This window comes from Oryctolagus cuniculus, chromosome 13 (genome assembly GCF_051225735.1).
Source record: "Oryctolagus cuniculus isolate XC-2025 breed Fujian yellow rabbit chromosome 13, ASM5122573v1, whole genome shotgun sequence".
NCBI lineage: Eukaryota > Metazoa > Chordata > Mammalia > Lagomorpha > Leporidae > Oryctolagus > Oryctolagus cuniculus.
Window position 1 is genome coordinate 5635568 of NC_142879.1, and position 20259 is coordinate 5655826.

A 20259-nucleotide genomic window follows, 5' to 3' on the forward strand; every position below is an offset into this window, starting at 1 on the left:
CTCTTTACAAACATTTTCTACAAGTCCACCATTATGTTGCTTCCAAATCCAGATGAGAATACAAAAAAGAGAACTATAGATCAATATCCTCAATGATTAAATATGCAAAACTCAGCAAAATACTTGCAAATTAATTCCAATAATACGTCAAGTTTGGATAATGCATATCAAATCGGTATTAGTTCAAAGAAATAAGTTCCTATTGTTACTGAATATGGTGGGGGAGACTAATTCATAGTGATCCAGAATATATTGTATGAATAAATGAAGAATCTCCAAACCTCCAAAATAATGTCAGCAAAGCAGAAATTTTGATTACCCAGCTTTGATTACTAAACATTATAAATATATAGTAGAATGTCACTGCACAGCCCATAAGGAAGGAAAAAGAAAATATTGTGCATATAGGGAAAGAGGAAGTCAAATTATCCCTGCAGACAACAGTATTATATATTCCATAAAATATATATAAAGAATCCACCAAGATACTCTTAGAACTCATAAATGAATCCAGAAAAGTTGCAGAATACAAAGTCAACACAGGAAACTCCGTAACATTTTTATTCAATAGCAATCTCTCTATGAAAGAATCTGTAAGAGCAATCTCAATCATAATAGATATAAAAATTAAATACTTTTGGATAAATTTAACCAATAATGTGAAAGACTTAGACAAAATATTAATAAGATAAATTGAAGAAGAAACAAATACATACAATGGAAAACTCTCCCATATTTATACATGGGAAGAATAAATGTTATCAAAGTGTCCATACTGAAGCCAGTAGGTTAAGCCAATTCCCACAACTCTGGCATCCCATTTGAGAGCCGGTTCAAGTTCAGGCAGCTCCCCTTCCAACTTAGCTACCTGTTGACATGACTGGGAAAGCTGCCGTCCATGGCTTGGGCTCCTACCAGCTACCTAGGAAACCCAGGTGGAGCTCCAGGCTCCTGGCTTTGGCCTTGCCTGATCCTAGTCACTGAGGCTACCTGGTGAGTGAAGCAGCAAACTGGAGATCTCTCTCTTCCTTTTTTTTTTTTTTTTTTACTTTCTGTGTGTCACTTTGCCTTTCAAATAAATAAGCAAACAAACAAATAAATAAATCTTACAATCCAAGTGTCTATACTATGCAATGCAATACCTATTGAAATTCCAATGACTTTCTTCATAGAATTAGGAAAAAAAAATCCCAAAATTCATATGGAAACACAAAGACTCTGAATAACAAAAGTGATCTCAAACAAGAAAAGCAAAACCAGAGGCATGTAGATACCATATTTCAAGTACAGTATGATTTTATCAAATGTCCATGACACAGGCATCAAAATAAACACTCGGACCAACAGAGGATATAAACCACCAAAATAAATCTGCACATCTATAACCAACTTATATATTACAAAGTCAGTAAAAAACTCCTTGGAGAAAGGAAAGCTCGCTCAATAAATTGTACTGATAAAGCTTGATTTTCACGTGCAGAAATTTTTAACAAGGCTCCTAACCATAACTCTATTAAAAATCAACTCAAAATGAATCAATTACACAGAAGCCAAACACGAAACTATAAACTACTAGAGGAAAGCATAGTGGAAACACTACAAAACACTCACTGGAAGAGGCAACAATTTTTTAGATAAGATCCCAACAGCATAGGCAATAAAAGCAAAACTAGACAAATGTGTTTTTATCAAACTAAGAAGCTTCTGCATAGCAAAGGAAACAATCAACAGAATAAAGAAAAAACTGACAGAATAGAAGAAATATTTTCAAACTGTGCATCTGATAAAGGATTAATATCCAGAATACATAAGGAACTTAACAGAATAGGAAGTTTTCAAAGTACTACTAATAACCAACGAGTGCATGACAAAATTCTCAGGGTTGTTAGCTACTAGGGAAATGCAAATAAAAAAACAAAATAAAATATCATTTCTTTCTGATAAGAATGGCTGTTATCAAAAAGTTAAAAAAATAATAACAAATGCCTGGGATACTTCTTGTGGGAATGCAAATTAGTACAGCCACTATGGAGGGAAATATTGCACTTTCTCAAAACACTAAAAATAGGTTGACCATGAGACCTAGCTATCCCACTTCTGGGAACAAACCCAAAGGAAATGAAGTCAGCATATTGAAGTGATACCTATAATCCCATGTTCACTGCAGCACTATTTGCAATAGCAGAATTACTACAAAATCCACTCAGAAATTTATTAATGAAACATGAAAATATGGTGTATATACACAATGGAATTTTACTCAACAATTAAAAAAAATTAAGCTCTGGTATTTGCAACACAAAGGAATGAAATTTGAGACCATTGTGCTAAGTACAAAAAGCCGCACATAGAAAGACAAATGCCCAAACAATCTTAAACAAATGAGCAAGGTGTGGACATCATGCTACCTGACATGAAAATATACTACAGAGCAATACTCAACAGACCAATGAAACAGAATAGAATACCCAGAAATTGTTTTATGCTGATTTTTTATTTACTTGAGAGGCAGAGAGAGAGGAGAGGAAAAAGAGAGAGAGAAGGAGAAAGAGAGAGATAGAGAGGTATTTAGAGAAAGAGTACCAATGGGTGGTCTACTCCCCAATTGCCTATACCAGTTGATACTGGGACAGAGCTAAAGCCATGCACCAAGATCACAATTTAGAACCATAACCACTGTTTCTAGTGTCTGCATTAGCAGGGAGATGCTGGCAGGAGTACAAGCTGTGTGTGGAATCCAGGTATTCCTATATGAGGCCTGAGAGTATTAACCACTAGACTTAACACCTGCTACTAGCCAACTGGTTTTTGACAAATGAGCTAAGAACACACAGCGAGGAAAGAACAATCTCTTCAATAAAACAGTTGTGATAAAACCATGTAAACACATACAGGGGAAGGATAATAATTTATTTTTGTCAGACCAGTTACAAGTATCTACTCACACTAGCACAAAAAGACTCAACACTATGAATCTACTAGAAGAAAACATAGGAAAAATATTTTAGGGCATCAGGCTGAGCAATTATCCAAATAGGGTGTCTATAGGGAGGGGTCTTGAGAGTGATTAGATTGGATTCTGTTTTAGCATAATGATCACATCACAGTACTCTGTGAGAGACCAGATGGAGGCAGATGTGCAATGCGTTCTCTGTTTCTCTGCCCCCCAGTTCACTGCCACGTGCACTTCCCTCTGCACTAGTCCTGCCATCCACTGCCATCATCAGATGCCAGACAATGGGATCATCTGCCTGATCTTGAAACGCAAAGCTACAATACCATGAGTCAAAATAAGTGCCCCTTCATAAGCAGCTTATATACAGTATTTAATTGTAGTAATGAGAAGCTAATAATATAGAATGTCAGTATTCGCATCAGCCACAACTCTAATCTCAGTTCTTATGCAAGTCCTAGAGTAGAAATTCCATTTGTACATATTGAAACAGTTAATTGATTAATTATTGACTTGTTTATCTCATATCTAAGAGTACGATACAAACTATAATACACTATTTGCACTAATTCAATACTTGTTTCATTTTATTTTGGGTAGATGACAGTTTATTCTGCCTCTTCATATTAGTAATTAGATACATGTAAATATTTGTTAACTAATACTAACATTACAGCTTTGGCAGTTTTGATCAGTAGGTTAAGTAAAACTGTAAGTGCAAAATTCATGTGGCGTGACATCCAAAATGTGTGGCTGGTAAAGTGATGACAGAGGTTGTTGTATTTTGAGAAATATGATGATGTAAACATAGAAGACCCAAGATAGCAATTCGAATAGCAGATCACAGAAGCTATTCATTAAAATCACATCTTTCTGTTCTACTCTACTTTATACATTTTATAGTGAGATAGTAATACAATGATGTAAACAAAGTCTTGCTTTTGATGAATCCTACTGTCTAAATTCATGTGTAAGTGAATGGTAAAAGAGAAGTTGATAGTTTTAATACTACAAATAATACAAGTTATATACACAATCACAAGTAACACTACTGAGGGTTCACAATATCAGGAACAAAAAATGCCAAGAACCAAGTGAGTAGTAATAAGAGATTTTCATAACGTTGACTTGAAGTAGAGAGCAAGCAGAACAGAAATAGTGCTTAGCTTCAGCTGGGGATTTGGAAACACCTGGAGAGGCTGTCCTTGGTTTGGCAAGACCACCAGAGGTTTCTATGCTGTTAGCTATGAGAGGAGAGCTCCAGGAAAAGAAAGGAGCAATCAATAAAAGACAATCTTTCAGATGTCAAATAAAGTTAAAATTCAAATTGTGTGCCTTACTTGACAAGGATATGAATGTTGATAACCGTTTTGAAGCTATAAAGATATAAAAAAGTATGTTCTCCTCTTTTAAAATGAAAATCTACCAGCAAATTAGTCGTTTGATAAGAATATGGATATAAAAATGTAACATGGACTTGAGGATCAGGACTATCCATTAAGGGGTTGTGGGATGGGGCTAGTGTTATGGTACAGTAGGTTAATCCACCACCCACGGCACTGGCATCCCATATGGGCTCCAGTTCTCGGCCTGGCTGCTCCTCTTCCAATCCAGCTCTGCCTGGCCTGGGAAATCAATAGAAGATGGACCTAGTGCTTGATCCCCTGCACCCAAGTGGGAGACCTGGAAGAAGCTCCTGGCTCCTGGCTTCAAATCAGTCCAGCTCCAGCCATCGTCACCACTTGGGGAGGAAACCAGTGGATGGAAGACCTTTCTCTCTGTCTCTCCCTCTCACTGTCTGTAACTCTATCTCTCAAATAAATAAATAAAAATCTAATTTAAAAAAGGGGGTTATGGGACAAGGAACCCAAAGGCGTTAAAATGAGAACAGTTTCTAAAATTGGCATATAGGCTGAAATAGAATGGATAACTTACAGACTAGATAAATGATGCATCAATTATCAGAAATTGAGTACATTAACAATTTCTTTCATGTAGTAGTACTTTAGGATTTATAGAAAGATTTTTTCCCTGTGGGGAAGAAAAGCCAAAAAGCAAATCAATGTGAGCAAGTAATTTCTGTTAGCATAGTCACTTTATTGAACACTAAGTCGTGACCTGAAGGACATCAGAGAGACCACAGGAAATGAAGCCTGAGCCGTATATCAGAGCCAAGATATACTGACCCAGAATTTCAACAATGCTATTTCATACATAAAGCAATATCTTTATTCTAGAACATAAAAACTTGAATTGTTTCTGCTGCATTAAACTTGGCAGAATTTGTAATAAAATAAGATGAAAATTTTAAATTTTCTTTTAAGTCATTTAAATCTTGCTTTGGCACTCATTGTCAACACAACAATATCCAAAATAACATGGACAGACCAGACTGAGCTGTGCAATCAGTGACTGAAGGGTCATCTCTAAAATGCTCTTTAAAAGCCACCCTTTGTGGGGAGCAACTGGGACTAGACTAAGTTACTGGGATTAAGACTAATTCTATGCATCTGCTCTCCCACAATATGGTGCTGGGAGAGAAGAAAACAGCTTCTACACAGCTGCCTCCAGTTCAGCCAATAAACTGTAGGACCTGCTCCTGATTGGAGGAGAGCAGCGTACTCGGCGTGTGGGTAGCCGAGTTGGGATTGGCAGAGGAGGACTATAAAGGAGGAGAGAGACGGCATGCACCAGGAAATCTAAGGGGAACATCTAAGGGGAACACCTGTGCAGCCCCCGAGAGAGCCGGCCGGCGGTGTGCTGCTCCCCTGCAGAAGTGGGGAATGTGGCAGGGGGAACCGCCCTTCCACGGAGGTGGAAGGGACAGTAGCCAACCCGGGAAGAACCAGCAGCAAACCCGGGGAGGGCCGAGCAGATGAAAGAACAGCGCAGGGTCCTGTGTCATTCCCCCACGAAGATGGGGAGCGACATAATGGTGCCGTGACTCGGATATGAAGCCTAGGCAGCGTTTAGTGTCGTTCCTCCATGAAGAGGGGGAGCGACAACCCTTTTCATATTTCTGTTACCAAATTGAGATTTCACCTGAAAACCAAAGTTTTCATTCAAAACTTTACAAAATGTTAAGCCTTATTTGTAATTACAGTGCAAAACATTCTCATGTAAATAGAAAAGAAATGAATCTGGTTGAAGCTACTATAAATATTGTACATACTGTCATTTTAAATTATTTTTGAGAAAAGATTAATACTTTTAATACACAAAATACTTATAAATTAGCAAGAAAAAGATTAAAATTCTAAGAATGTGAAATGTAGGAAGACATGAAAAACCACTTTAATTTCACTAATATCATAGAATTATATGATATGTCAATGATATGTCGCTTTTCACCTAGTAAAATGCTAAAAAGACAAAATGATTTTTAATATCCAGTTTAGGCAAGGGTGTTGCCAATTTATTCATAGTTGGGTGAGGTGGACCCAATGGGGGGTTCTCCGTAACTTTGCTGCTGTAGGAGTAGTTAGAAAAACCCGATAAGGTCAGGTCCATTTAGCCTGTATTTTAGTGGGAGTAGAGTGCATGGAGGGGTGTGAAAGGGATAGGAATACCCTGCTCCTACTGTGATGGGAGGGGAGCTGTCTGAGGTGGTTGTACCTGGAGCTAGGCAGTAGGTGTCTGTATAGCTCCATAACTCTGGAGGTGTCTGAGCAGAGGAGAGATCTCTAGAAATATCTAAGGTATCTATAGATATCTAAGGTATCTACTAGACAGGATGACAGGAGTGGAGATTGAGAGTTTATAGTTGGAGGAATTAAGGGACTTCTGTAAATAAGTTCGAAAGGTGAAATATTGAGATTTTTTTTTTTTTGAAGGACCAAAGGAAGTAGTTTAGTCCAATCCAAGTGAAGCTCAAGGGAAAGTTTATTCAGAGCATTTTTCTACTTTTCCTGAGGATTGGGGTGATAAGGGATTTGAAATGCCAGGGGATGTTAAGTGTCTTGGTAAGTAGCTGAGTTACCTGGGATGCAAATTCGGGGCCATTGTCTGACTGGAGAGAGCCAGGGACCCTGAAATGGGGGATAATCTCCTGAAGTAGGATGTTGGAAACTGTTAGCACCCATTTGTTAGTAGTAGGGAAGGCCTCGACCCACATGGAGAGGGTATCTACTAGTACCAAGACATATTGAAAACATCCACTCTGGGCATATGGGTGAAGTCAACCCAATCTGCCAGTCAGAGGCCAGCAGGGGTCCTCTGGCTTGATGGGAGGGGAAGGGTGGAGGATGGAGGTTAGAGTTAGGGTTTGTTCTTTGACATACAGAGCAAGAAGAGGTGAGTTGTTGAAGATATTCAGTATCTTCTGGTGAGAGAAGAAGAGATTGTTTGACAAATGCTAGTAGAGAAGAGACGTTGGGATGAAACGAGTGGTGGAGATAGAATAAGATAGCCTGAGGGGAGGGCTGCCGAGACAGTTGGTCCCCAGGGCTGTTTGCTAGTACAGCAGGTGGAGTGGGGGACACGCTGGAAGGAAAAGAGGACAGTGCCGCCCACCAAACCACCTGATTTGCCCTGTTATTATCCGCAGTGATGGCAGTATTATCAATCTGATGAGTGGACGATTATCAGTATTACAGTGGACAAGTCCGATTCGTGTTGGAAGATGGGGCTGCCTCTAGGAGAGTGGTTATGAGAGTAGCGTTGGAAATGGCTGTCCCCTTAGTAGTAAAAGGGTCCCTTTCTTTCCAAACTGCTGAGTGGGATAGGAGAATATGGAAGGCGTATTTTGAGTTGGTATAGACAGTGGTAGTTTTATTTTTTGCTAGCATAAAGGCACAGATTAGAACATAGAGCTCATCCTGTTGATTAGTAGTATTGGAAGGGAGTGGTCCTGCTTCAATAACATTGGTGGTTGATACCGCAGCATAACCTGTCCTTTTTATTCCATCGTGAAAGACAGAGCTACCATCTGTGAACCAGACTAGAGTGGGGTTATTGAGGGGACCCTCCTGGGTGTTTGAGGGATGGGATAGTAAGTGTTCGATAGTCTTAATGCAGGAGTGATCTGGAGATGGAGGGGAGAGGGAAGAAGAGCACCTGGGTTAAAGGAGAACAAGGTTTAAAAGTGAGAATAGGTTCCTCAGTTAGCACCACCTGAAGGGCCAGAATGCGAGAGGGTGGGAGACTGGAGGCCTTCGTAAGTCAGGAGTTCTGATAGGTGGTGTGAGGAAAGACTGGTGAGCAGTGAGCCAAAAGTGAGTTTCTTTGACTCTTGTATGAAGACTGCTGCTGAGGCTAGTGCCCATAAACAGGGTGCCCAGACCTTGACTCTGGAGTCTAAAGTTGAGAAATAGGCTACAGGAGCAAAAGAGGGACCAGCTCGATGGCTGAGAACCCCCAAGGCCATTCCTCAGCTTTCAATGACATAATGTGGAAGGGCCGTGCGAGATCTGGTAAGTGTAAGGCAGGGGCCTCTAGCACAGCCTGTTGGAGCTTGCGATATTGGGAGGTGACTGGGGTAAGAGGGGCTCCCGGAGGAATCCCTTTGTGGCTTTGTAGAGTGGCAGGGCCAGAAGGGAGAAGTTTGGAATCCGTGAGTGTAGGAATCCTGCCAGGCCTAGAAAGGAAAGAATTTCTTCTTGGTAGAAGGGGGTGGGAGGTTAGCTGTGAGGCACTTTCTGTCAGCAGTGAAGCCTTGTGGGTGGGGGTGAGATGCACCCCAAGATAGGTTACCTCAGAGAAGCAGAGCTGTGGTTTGGTGAAGGATACCCAATAAGCTTTGGCTGCTAGGAAGTTGAGGAGAAAGCAGTCTGTTGGGGACTTCCAGGTGTACGGGTACTGTTGCTGTGTTAACAAGGCAGAGGTCTTGCACCAGACGGAAGGACCTGTTAGGCTTTTTAACCACCAAATTGGGGTGTTATAGGGGGAACCAGCCTTGTGTAGCAGGCCCTGGTGGAGGAGTTTAGAAATAATAGGCTTTAGACTTTGAAGGCTGGAAATGGGTACAGAGTATTGTGGCTGGGAAGGAAATGTGGAGTTTTGTAACTTAGTCTGGACAGGAGGATGATGGGTCACTACTATAGGGTGACTGTTGTCCCATACTCGTGGGTTGACAGTGGACAGGAGCCCTGAGGTAGGCAGGGTGGCTGGGACTGGGTTGTCTTGAGAGAGGAGTAGTAAAAAGGGAGGCAAAGGTGAGCTGGAGGATGAGGCCATTGGCTGGAGGGTGAAAACCACCTGAGCAGCAATCTGATAGAGTAGGTCTCTCCCCAAAGGGGACATAGGACACTGAGGTATAACGAGAAGAGAGTGGGAGAAGGGCATCATATTAATTATGTAGAGCAGACTGGGAATCCACAGAGGTCTATAAGGTTTTCCCTCCACCCTGACTATGGAGGTTGAGGCAGCAGAGGTTGGGCCCCCAATACTTGGTAAGGACTGAGAAGGTTGCCCTAATGTTAATAAGGAAAGAAATTTGCATACCTACTACCTTCACAGTTACCCTGGGCTCCCATGGAGTGATGGCCATGGTTGGTTGGCGGGAGTCTGGGCTCCTTCAGTCCTCAGTAGCCAGCCCTAAGTGGTCAACCCAGGGCATAGGTGGGGTGGACGGTCTACTGACTCGATGGACAAGAGAACAGTTCTCTCCCCAATGGCCCTTCTGTTGGCATTTAGGGAAAGGACCGGGTGGGTCTCTGGGGTTGGGACACATTCTGGCCCAATGGCTCATTTGGCCACATTTAAAGCATGGGCCCAGAGAACTCTTGTGGTCAGCAGGGCTACTGGAGGCAGCAGGTTGCTGCAAAGCCTTCCCCAGCATTTGGAATCTTTTCTTTTGGGCTCTCTCATCCCTCCCATTGTATGCTTTAAAGGCCACTTATAGAATCCCTGCCTGTGGTGTTTATGGACCCTTCTCAAGCCATTTTAACTTTGCCTTAATGTCTGGAAAACTCGGGGCAAAGAAATGATTCATGAGAAGGCTACGGCCGTCAGGAGACTTGGGATCTAAGCTGGTATATTGGAGGAGAGTTTTCCTTAGGCGCTACAAAAAGGCAGAAGGATTTTCCTTTTTATCTTTAATAACTTCTCTCAGTTTATCATAATTTACAGCCTTTCTGGTGGATTTCCTTAGGCCAGCTAGCGAACAGATAGTAAAATAATTTCTGGCTGTTATACCATTGGGAGAGTTGTAGTTCCAATTGGGGCCCTGATTGAGGACCACATCTGGACCTATGAGATGGGCAGGATCAGTCTGATGTGTCTAATCGGCATGGAGATGGGCTTGCTCCCAAACCTGCCTTCACTCCTTTGGGAGGAGGGCATTCGAGAGGATCATAAAGACATGATGAAAAGTCAGATTATAAGACTGGGTTAAATAGTGAAATTCCTTGATGTATGACATTGGGTTGGAGGTGAAGGAATCCAGTTTTTGGAGTAAATGAGAAACAAACATGGACCCTTATGATGCCCTCTGCCCCTGTCAGTTCCCCGGGGGGTAACATGGAGGTGGGCTCCCTGGCTGCTGTTCAGGAGTGAGTGACTCAGGGACTGGGCACAGAAGAGAGGGGAGGGGCTTGAGGGGCGGGGAGGGTGGGGATGGAAGGTAAAAATGTAGATTGGGTTTGTGACAAGGCAAAGGGTATGGGGAATGGGCTGAAAATGGTTTTGAGGAAAGGATGAGCAGGGAATTTGAGACAAGGTGGAAGGAGGTACAGTGAGAGCTGGAGTAGAAGCTAACGCTGCCCCCTGAAATTCCTGGGAGGTACTGATGAGATAGCGAGGGCCAGAATGGATGGTGAACTCTGCGGTTGTCAAGTAGGAGATAATGGTGCTGGGGCTGAGCTGCTGCAGCCCCGGGAAGTGGCTGGGCTGGTGTCTGTGATTGGGACTGTTGAGGAAGGGGTTCATTGGCTGGATCAAAGGAGGCCATGATAGCAGTGGCTGCAGCATAAGTGGCAGGATCTAAGGTAGAAAGGTGTTTTGGCTTCTTAGTGAGAGCTATGGAAGTCAGGAGAGTTTGAGCCAGAGAACACAAGTGAAGGCTTAGAAGGCTTAGAAATGGGAAATCTTCCAGTTTTCCAAAACGCTCACAGAAGTGGTAGAGATCCCAATAATTTTGGGGTTATATGTATCATTTGGACTGAGTTGTTGAGGTAGGAGATAATCAAGAAGAGGATCAGAGGGAATGCAGGAAGAAGAAGCTCCAATGGTGACCTGTAGAGTCCGACTTGTGGATATTGGACATCCCCGAGATCATGGCTGTTCCATGATAGGGTATGGGAACAGAGGGCAGAAGTCATCACCCACACACCCACAGGAGCACAGGGGTTGAATGATCATCCACACCCACTGCTCCCCAGGCACGGAGTCTGTACAGTCACAAGGCTGTAGGAGCTGTAGTGCCTGGTATCAGGACTTCAGAACAAAGTAGAATGGAACCACAATTCATAGCAGGGGTTGCCATGAGAGAGTTCTCATTCTGTGTCTTACCTCAAGATTTTAAAGGACTTTGTGTGGATGGAGATCACAGAGTGTTTGGTGGTGTGAAGGAATTCTGGTCATGTGTTTTGTCACTGGCAGAAATGTAGGACCCCAAATTAACTTTCCCCGAAGGGAGAGCAAGGTCGATGGGAGAGCCTGGATCCAAGTCACAACACCAATGTAAGGACACCACAAAACACACCAAACACCAGAGTTAAAGGAAAGGGTTATTGCGGCGGGGGGGGGGGGGGACTAATGGGCCAGGGGTAGAGGGCAAGAGGCATCAGGAGAGAGAGAGCATGTGTGCTGAAAGCAAGTCCTATTATACCTTTGTCAGGGGAAGGGGCAAGCAGGGATGTAGGAGCAGCAAAACCCTTAGGGTTTGGGTGGAGCTGACACTGGTGGTTGGGCCATGGGGCTGAGGACTAAAGCCTACTGTACAAGATGGCCATGGGGGTCAGAGCCTAAAATGGCATCGGGGGCATGATGGCCCAACGGATAAGACAACACCAATTTACCAACAATGTGCATGATGAACCTGAGATAATAAATGAAACTCAGTTGTAGGATTTCCATATAGTAGAAAGAACATTTAGAACATTTAGGTCTGGCCTCAACAAGTAGCCTTGAAATCAGCAGTTTTCTTTTTTGGAACTAAACATTAACAAATTAATTTTTAAAAAGTATGTGTCAAGACCGACAGACATCCTGTCTGCCATTTTGAACAAATTACAGATTGATTCATAATAGTTTTCCCACAGAGCTTGCACTACATCACGAAATTGGCTGTGTTCTTCCTCATCACGGGTGGCCAGCTGAGCCACAAACAACTCTGCTGATTTTCCCTGCAACATTTTCATGACACACCAATAGACCTGTCCACAGTTATCAGGCCTTCCAAGGTAGTGACTCAATTCCTCTTTTACATAATCCATCCAAAGATCAGAATCTGTAGATCCAAAATCTCTCAAAGCCCTTTCATAAAATTCTATTAAAAATGGACTACAAATGGACAGCTTTCCTGTAACCCTTTAAATACTGCTTTTGCCTTTTTGTAGCCACCACTTCAATATGACCAATATAGGTACTTATCTTTCAGAGCTACCAAGCCTGGACCTATGACAGCTAAGCAAGCCACAGAAGACTGTGTTTTTAGTTTCAGAAAGGCTTCTTCAAGGAGCTTGGCTACGTCAGGGCTCTTTGAGTAGATTAGCACCTGCAGCTTCATCTGCCACATTGTCCCAGAGTCCTTAAACAATGCTGCCCCCCGGTTTATTTAAAAGATATGTTAAGGGACTTAAATGAAGACTTAGATTCCAATACAATAGTACTGGGGGACTTTAATACTCTACTCTCAGAAATTGACAGATCAACCAGACAGAAGATCAAAAAGGAAACAGCAGATTTAATCGACATTATTGCCCAAATGGATATAACAGATATCTACAGATCTTTCAATCCTACATTTAAAGAATTTACATTCTTCTCAGCAGTACATGGAACCTTCTCTAGGATCAACCACATACTAGGCCATAAAGCAAGTCTCAGCAAATTCAAAAGAATTGAAATCATACTATGCATCTTCTCAGACCACATGGAATGAAGCTGGAAACTAGCAACTCAGGAATCCCTAGGGAGTATGCAAACACATGGAAACTGAACAACATGCTCCTGAATGAACAATGGGTCATAGAAGAAATCAAAAGAGAAATCAAAAACTTTCTGGAAGTAAATGAGGATAACAGCACAGCATACTAAAACTTATGGGATACAGTAAAAGCAGTGTCAAGAGGAAAGTTTATAGCATTAGGTGCCTACATCAAGAAATTGGAAAGGGACCAAATAAATGAGCTTTCAACGTATCTCAAGGATCTAGAAAAACTGCAGCAAACCAGACCCAAATCTAGTAGGAGAACAGAAATAATTAAAATCAGAGAAGAAATCAACAGCATTGAATAAAAAATTACAAAAAATCAGCCAAACGAAGTGCTGTTTTTTGAAAAAATGAATAAAATTGATACACCATTGGCCCAATTACCTAAAAAAGAAAAGACCCAATTCAATAAAATCAGAGATGAAAAAGGAATGTAACAACAGACACCACAGAAATAAGAAGAATCATCAGAAATTACTACAAAGAGTTGTGTGCCAGCAAACAGGGAAATCTATTAGAAATGTATAGATACCTGGACACATGCAATCTACCTAAATTGAGTCATGAAGACATAGAAAACTTAAATAGACCCATAACTGAAACAGAAATTGAAACAGTAATAAAGGCCCTCCCAACAAAGAAAAGCCCAGGACCAGATGGATTCACTGCTGAATTCTACCAGACATTTAAAGAAGAACTAACTCCAGTTCTTCTCAAACTATTCAGAACAATCGAAAAAGAGGGAAGCCTCCCAAATTCTTTCTATGAAGCCAGCAACACCTTAATCCCTAAGCCTGAGAAAGATGCAGCTTTGAAAGAGAATTACAGACCAATATCCCTGATGAACATAGATGCAAAAATCCTCAATAAAATTCTTGCCAATAGAATGTGACAACACATCAGAAAGCTCCTCCACCCAGACCAAGTGGGATTTATCACTGGTAAGCAGGGATGGTTCAATGTGCGCAAAACAATCAATGTGATACACCACATTAACAGACTGCAGAAGAAAAACCATATGATTATCTCAATAGAAGCAGAGAAAGCATTTGATAAAATACAACACCCTTTCATGATGAAAACTCTAAGCAAACTGGGTATAGAAGGAACAGTCCTCAATACAATCAAAGCAATTTATGAAAAACCCATGGCCAGCATCCTATTGAATAGGGAAAAGTTGGAAGCATTTCCACTGAGATCTGGTACCAGACAGGGATGCCCACTCTCACCACTGCTATTCAATATAGTTCTGGAAGTTCTAGCCAGAGCTATTAGGCAAGAAAAAGAAATTAAAGGGATACAAATTGGGAAGGAAGAAGTCAAACTATCCCTCTTTGCAGACGGTATTCTTTATTTAGGGGATCCAAAGAACTCTACTAAGAGACTATTGGAACTCATAGAAGAGTTTGGCAAAGTAGCAGGATATAAAGTCAATGCACAAAAATCAACAGCCGTTGTATACACAGGCAATGCCACGACTGAGAAAGAACTACTAACATCAATCCCATTCATAGTAACCACAAAAACAATCAAATACCTTGGAATAAACTTAACAAAGGACGTTAAAGATCTCTACAATGACAATTACAAAATCATAAAGAAAGAAATAGAAGAGGATACCAAAAAATGGAAAAATCTTCCGTGCTCATGGATTGGAAGAATCAATATCCAAAAAAGCCCATGAGAGTATTTCAGGCATGGAAAGCCAAGACTCTGGGGGAAAAAAAAAAACCTAAATAAAAGATCTCCATGAGTGAGATCCCAGTGGAAAGAATGGGTCATCAAAGAAGGAGGTACCTTTCTCTGAAGGGAGGAGAGAACTTCCACTTTGACCATGGCCTTGTCTAAATATGATCAGAGTCAGTGAACTCAGGGGGCTTCCAAAGCCTTGGCAGCTCATGACAAGAGCCTAGGGTGATTACTGATGCCATAAAGAAGAGTGTCAATTTGTTAAGTCAACAACAGGAGTCACTGTGCACTTACTCCTCATGTAGGATCTTTGTCCTCAGTGTGCTGTACATTGAGATTTAATGCTATAACTAGTACTCAAACAGTATTTTTCACTTTATGTTTCTGTGTGGGAGCAAACTGTAGTAATCTTTACTTAATGTATGCTAAACTGATCTTCTGTATATAAAGAGAATCGAAAATGAATCTTGATGTGAATGGAAGGGGAGAGGGAGTGGGAAAGGGGAGGGTTGCGGGTGGGAGGGACGTTATGGGGGGGGGAGCCATTGTAATCCATAAGATGTACTTTCTAAATTTATATTCATTAAATAAAAGTTTTAAAAAAGTCAATTCTCCCAAAAGCGATTTATAGATTCAATGTGATACCAATCAAAATACCAAAGACCTTCTTCTCAGACCTGGAAAAAGTGATGCTGAAATTCATATGGAGGCACAGGAGACCTTGAAAAGCTAAAGCAATCTTGTACAACAAAAACAAAGCTGGAGGCATCATAATACCATATTTCAAGACATACTACAGGGCAGTTGTAATCAAAACAGCGTGGTACTGGTACAGAAACAGATAGATAGATCAATGGAACAGAATAGAAACACCAGAAATCAACCCAAACATCTACAGCCAACTTACATTTGATCAAGGATCTAAAACTAATTCCTGGAGCAAGGACAGTCTATTCAATAAATGGTGCTGGGAAAACTGGATTTCCATGTGCAGAAGCATGAAGCAAGACCCCTACCTTACACCTTACACAAAAATCCACTCAACATGGATTAAAGACCTAAATCTACGACCCAACACCATCAAATTATTAGAGAACATTGGAGAAACCCTGCAAGATATTGGCACTGGCAAAGACTTCTTGGAAAAGACCCGGGAGGCACAGGCAGTCAAAGCCAAAATTACAATTGGGATTGCATCCAATTGAGAAGTTTCTGCACTGCAAAAGAAACAGTCAGTAAAATAAAGAGGCAAGCGACATAATAGGAAACAATATTTGCATACTATGCTACAGATAAAGGATTAATAACCAGAATCTACAATGAGATCAAGAAACTCCACAACAACAAATCAGACAACCCACTTAAGAGATGGGCCCAGGACCTTAATAGACATTTTTCAAAAGAGGAAATCCAAATGGCCAACGGACACATGAAAAAATGGTCAAGATCACTAGCAACCAGGGAAATGCAAATCAAAACCACAATGAGGTTTCACCTCACCCAGGTTAAAATGGCTCACATTCAGTGATCTACCAACAACAGATGCTGGAGAGAATGTGGGGAAAAAGGGACACTAACCCCGTGTTGGTGGGAATGCAAACTGGTCAAGCCACTATGGAAGTCAGTCTGGAGATTCCTCAGAAACCTGAATATAACCTTACCATTCAACCCAGCCATCCCACTCCTTGGAATTTACCCAAAGGAATTTAAATTGGCAAACACAAAAACTGTTTGCACCTTAATATTTATTGCAGCTCAATTCACAATAGCTAATACCTGGAATTAACTTAAATGCCCATCAACGGTAGGCTGGATAAAGAACTTATGGGATATGTACTCTATAGAATACTAAACACTGGCAAAAACAATGAAACCCGGTCATTTGCAACAAAATGGAGGAATCTGGAAAACATCATGCTGAGTGAAATAAGCCAGTCCCAAAGGGACAAATATCATATGTTCTCCCTGATTGCTGACAACTAACTGAGCACCAAAGGGGAAACTTGTTGAAATGAAATGGACACTATGAGAAACGGTGACTTGATCAGCCCTTGCCCTGACTGTTGATGAGCAACTTAACACATTATCCCTCTTAGTATTTTTTTGTTCTAATTTATACTATTGGTTGAACTCTGTAATTAATACACAATTATTATTAAGTGTTGAATCTTAACTGAAAAGTTATCCCTGTTAAATATAAGAGTGGGAATAAGAGAGGAAAGAGATGTAGAATCTGGGGCATGCTCAATTTGTACTTGCCCCAAATCATAGAGTTAGAAACGTGACAGCGGATTCCAATTCAATCCCATCAAGGTGGCTTGTACCAATGCCATCTCATAGTCCAAGTGATCAATTTCAGTTCACAATTGATCATACTGATAGGTCTAAGTGTCAAAGGGATCACATAAACAAGACTAGTGTCTGCTAATACTAACTGATAGAATAAAAAAGGAGAGAACGATCTAACATGGGAAGTGAGATACACAGCAGACTCATAGAATGGTAGATGTCCTAAACAGCGCTCTGGCCTCAGCATCAGCCCTTGAGGCATTCGGATCTGGCTGAAAAGCCCATGAGAGTATTTCAGGCATGGAAAGCCAAGACACTCTGGCAAAAAAAATGACCTAAATGAAAGATCTCTGTGAGTGAGATCCCAGTGGAAAGAACAGGTCATCAGAGAAGGAGGTACCTTTCTCTGAAGGGAGGAGAGAACTTCTACTTTGACTATGACCTTGTCTAAATATGATCAGAGTCAGTGAACTCAAAAGGCCTCCATAGCCTTGGCAACTCGTGACTAGAGCCTAGGGTGATTACTGATGCCATAAAGAAGAGTGTCAATTTGTTAAGTCAACAACAGGAATCACTGTGCACTTACTCCTCATGTAGGATCTCTGTCCTTAATACACTGTACATCTCAAACAGTATTTTTCACTTTGTGTTTCTATGTGGGTGCAAACTGTTGAAAGTGTTACTTAATATATGCTAAATTGATCTTCAGTGTATAAAGATAATTGAAAATGAATCTTGGTGTGAATGAAAGGGGAGAGGGAGCAGGAGAGGGGAGGGTTGCGTGTGGGAGGGAAGTTATGGGGGGAAAAAAGCCATTGTAATCCATAAGCTGTATTCTGGAAATTTATATTCATTAAATATAAATAAAAAAAAAATGCTGCCCCATCTACTGCCACCTCTAATGCTTCCCCAAACAACTCTTGTGCAGTATCAACTCAATCCACTGCTTGTACTGGGATTCTGACAGCAGCTTGAATTCATGTGCCTTCTTGAACATAATCATTGTTTTTTCCTGCCTTTTCCCTTTGAGAATATCACTGTTTGTATTGTTAGAAAATCTTTCCATGAAAAGGTTGATGTGTCCCTTCCGCATGGTCCCCGTAGGCACAGTCTCACAGCCTCCTCTGGCACTGCACTGCCCCTCTCCTCCCTCTTACACACCTCCATTGTTTTCGTTGACTACATTGCAGGCTGCTCTTCTCCTGGTTTTGACTCAATCTCTAGTCCTCGCCATGCCACTTAATCCCAAGTGAGAGGGTCATCTCTGTGTAAAGCCTGAAGAGCCTGAAGGTCATTATAAATTTCTTTTTGTAGTTACTTGGCAAAGTCAAATTGCTGTGCAACTGAAAGCAATGACATGTGACATTTTGGACCTTCACTTATGCTTACAGAAATTTTGTAGATGATCTGAGTCAACTCACCCTTAAGGATTTCTTGAAAATAATCACAGTTCCCCAGATCATCCACGCCAGCTATTTCAAGTTCTTGCTCTTCCTTCCTAAGGTTCTCAGCATGTATTCACCGCATCCTAAAGTATTCTTGATAAATTTCAGGCACTATGGATGGAAGCGTGGAGCCTGCAGAAATAGTTGTCTTCTGAAGACAGAGCTCTTCCATTGCCCGTCTGGCTGTCATAATCCACAAGCCTTCCTTGTTTGGATGAGCAACCAACATGGCGGAAGAGACCTTGCTCAGTTACCCTTTGGACAGCCAAAGTTGAGCACCATCTTTCCACATTGCTGAAGCATGTCAGAAGATACCTGTACCCGGTGTACAAGAGAACCCTGTATTTCAACCCTCTTAAATGAATATCTAATGCATGTTCTTCTCTGTATTTGCTCCAATAGATTCTTTTAATATTGAACATAACTGATAAAGAATTCCTTGAAAATGGTTCACTGTACGCTATATTCTAGATCAGACACCTCCTTACTGATAACCTTAATCTCCACTTGACTGAATAGCCCAAAAAGTTCCAGCTATTCCAATTCTGGGATATGCTCTTGTATGCATTCTCAAATTATCACTGTCATGAGATCTGAACTTTACTACGCTGTGAGGACACTCTGCATCTCCAAAACACGCAGCCACCAGGCCCACTTTCAAGTTACGGGAGTCCTATAATTCTTTATTGAAAGAAGGATGTGTATTCCTCAGAGTTGTTTACCCTATGAATGGTTAGAAAAGTTTCTCGCTATTTTTCTACTTTCTAGTTGTGGCTTTTGTTTATATGAATTCACTTATGTACAATCTTGGCTATACAAAAAGTAAGAATTTACCTGACAAACTAGCATTATAGATTTTTAAAGACTACAAGGACACTGTGCCTTTAACTAGTGTCTTTTCACTAAAATCTTCTATAGGAAGTCTGATAAAATGGAAATCCAGCATAAACTCTTCATTTTCTTGCATTGTGCTTTTGTTTTAAAGTGTTGTGTATCTATTCTATTTGTGAGGGGGAGAGAGAGAGAGAGAGAGAGAGAGAGAGAGAGAGAGAGAGAGAATGAATGAAAGTTTCCATCCACTAGTTCCCTTCTCAGTTCCCTTCTCAAATGCCCTCACTAACTAGCTCTGGGACAAGCCAAAGCCAAGAACTCCATCCTGGTTTCCCACATCAGTGAAAAGATCTCTGGTACTTGTGCCATCATCTGCCTCCTTGCAGAATACACATGATCAGGAAGCTGGATTGGAAACAGAGCTGAGACTTGAATCAGGAACTCTGATAATGGGATGCTGACATCTCAAATTGCATCTTTTTTTTTTTAAAGAGAGATTATTTATTTGAAAGGTGGAGCTACAGAGAGGCAAGGTCAAGGCAGAGATCTTCCATCCACTGGTTCACTCCCAAAATGTCCAAAACAGGTGGAGCTGAGCCAATCTGAATCCAGGAGCCAGGAACTTCTGGGTCTCCCATGCATGTGCAGGGGTCCAAGGACTTGGGCCATCCTCCACTGCTTTCCCAGGTGCAATAGCAGGGAGCTGGACTGGAAGTGGAGCAGCCGGGTCTCTAACTGGTTGCAGCACTGGCCCCTCAAATGGCATCTTAACAGCTGAGCTGCTACTTAATCCTTCATCTATTTAAAAATGTTAATTTATTTCCCTGCTGTGTTGAGTTACTTGCACATTTTGGTAACTCCTTGTCAGATGTATGGCTGGAAAATGTTTTATTCCACTCCAAAAGTTAACTCTTCACTATGTTATTTATTACATTTTCTGTGCAGAAGCTTGTTAGTCT

At 41.3% G+C, this 20259-nt stretch overlaps 1 pseudogene; it reads right to left on the reverse strand.

Moving 5' to 3' along the window:
* Window positions 1-10282: 10282 nt before the first annotated feature.
* Window positions 10283-19057, reverse strand: LOC103351069 (U3 small nucleolar RNA-associated protein 6 homolog pseudogene; annotated as a pseudogene).
* Between the last annotated feature and the right edge of the window lie 1202 nt (window positions 19058-20259).